At 44.8% G+C, this 2,209-nt stretch overlaps 1 non-coding gene across 1 annotated transcript; it reads left to right on the top strand.

Moving 5' to 3' along the window:
* The first annotated feature begins 325 nt into the window (after nucleotides 1-325).
* LOC136478638 (small nucleolar RNA R71) lies at nucleotides 326-434 on the top strand. Its single transcript, XR_010764358.1, has one exon. It is a non-coding gene; the product is annotated as a small nucleolar RNA R71 (small nucleolar RNA).
* Nucleotides 435-2,209: the final 1,775 nt, after the last annotated feature.

Below are 2,209 nucleotides of genomic sequence, written 5' to 3'. Positions count from 1 at the left end.
TCCACACTCTTCACACGTCATGCGGGAATCATTAATGTGCATGAATTCTTGCTTCTCATTAGCTTGATCTTCGAGCTTCTTCATGAGCAGGTCCATCTTGGTAGACAACATGTCTACCTCCTTGAGTTGATGTATCCCTCCACCTCTCTTGCGGGTCTGAACACATTCTTCATTCCAACCTTGGTTGGAGGCCATATTCTCTATGAGAGCTGTTGCACCCGAGACTGTGAGTGACAGGAAAACACCTCTAGCAGCAGCATCCATGTTCTCACGGGTACTGTTTGTCAACCCATGGTAAAAAGTCTGCATGAGTAGCTAATTCTTCATCCCATGATGAGGACATTCTGATATATAATCTTGAAAGCGTTCCCATGCCTCAGGGATAGAGTCATCATGCTACTATTGAAAGCTTGAAATTCTCCCACGCAGAGCATTGGTCTTGCTTGTGGGAAAGAACTTGGCTAGGAAGGCAGTGGAGCAGTTATCCCATGTAGTATTTCTATCATTGTTGGCATAGAACCATTGCTTCGCCTTCCCCAAAAGTGAGAATGGGAAGAGGCGAAGTAGTATGGTGTCTCTGGATACTCCTTTGATGGTGAAAGTGCTGCAGATCTTCAGGAAATGTTAGAGATGAGCACTCGCATCTTCATGTGCCTTTCCACAAAAGTGGCTGGCTTGCACCATGTTGATGAGAGCGGGCTTGAGTTCAAAACCATTATCTCCGACATTGATCGCCGGTCTAGTACAGATGTTGGCCATAGTTGGAGCAGAGAACTCATGGAGGGTCTTATCAGCCATGGCTTCAAAACTAGTGTTAAGCTCTGCCTGGTCTGGTTGTCTTCCGATTCTAAAGCTGAGACTTTCTTGAGTTTAGCTCTAGTTCTCCTGATTAATGCTTCTAGATCTTCAACATAGTTTGTTGGAAGGTTAAAACTGGTCATACATTACCCTGCATACGATACAAAAGTAGACAGAACAAGGGTAGGCCTGTTTGAGCAGAGGTCAATGGTTATCTCGATCACACCAATAAGTATAAGTTTATCAATATTTCCTTACTTCCTAGCTACCTTCCCTAGCAACGGTGCTAGAAATGCTTGTTTGTATTTATTAACTTGTCACTTGTTTAAGTAGTCACCTAATGTTGTAGACATTTCTTAGCATCACTTTTACTAAGTTGTCATCCCTAGTGATGGTGCCAGAAATGTTTATTGGTACTACCTAGTGCCACTTCTAGAATGACACTAAGAAGTACTTTAGTATTTCATGTGACTAGATAGCAGCGATCACTAACACACTCCGGACTAGACGCGCACTGTTGCCATCTAGACCAAGCGCTACCCTAGTTTGGAGGTACACAGAGAGCTCCCCGAGCGCCAAAACACCTCCGGACCAGGTCCGGTCCTAGGGTCTGGACCAATCTCCACCGAGTCCGATATATTTTGCCTCCTCTCTGTTTCCACAAATAATTCTTCAGACCCATGCTCCTTGGTCTGGATCCCTCCGGATCGAGCACTGCCAGAGTCCGGAGCTCGTTCTTCAATCTTGTCGCGCCATGTGGCCAATCGGACCCACACTCCTTGGTCCAGACACCGTGCGTGCTAGGGTTCGGAGCCTACCCGGGCACTGTGCTGAGCTAGGGTTAGGTACTAGACCCATGAACCATGGTCCGATGCACCTGAACCCCAGGGTCTAGAGCCCTTTCTCATCTCCTTTTCAACTTCTATCTTCAACCCTTGTTCCCATGTGCTAACACCAATGTGTTCCACCACTTGTGCACGTGTGTTAGCTTATTTTCAAAGCATTTTCAAGGGTTTTAAGTTAGCACACTAGGTCCTAATGCATATACATGAATGACATCACCTAGTGGCACTTGATAACCACTTTAACCATGATTTTTCCCTCTTCATATTACGGCTATCTATCCTAAACCCAATCACACCTTCTATGGTGTCTTGATTGGTGAAACAAAAATGGCCTTATTAAATATACCTTTGCCTTGAGCCCATTTTTGTTTTTCTCTTTTCCAAGTTGGGGCACTTGATCCATCTTTTGGCCACCTCTATCACCATGAGTGCCATCATCTAGCTCCACACTTGGTGTGTATCAACCTATCTCAATTTTAGTTAGAGCCAAAGGTTAGTACACTAAAGTTTCATCAATTATCCAAAACCAAACTTGGCCTTTCATCTACTCAACTAAAGCTTCCTTG

The sequence above is a fragment of the Miscanthus floridulus genome, chromosome 8 (assembly GCF_019320115.1).
Source record: "Miscanthus floridulus cultivar M001 chromosome 8, ASM1932011v1, whole genome shotgun sequence".
Classification (NCBI taxonomy): domain Eukaryota; kingdom Viridiplantae; phylum Streptophyta; class Magnoliopsida; order Poales; family Poaceae; genus Miscanthus; species Miscanthus floridulus.
The sequence above is the reverse complement of the archived record's forward strand: the minus strand, read 5'-3'. Positions and strand labels throughout refer to the sequence as shown.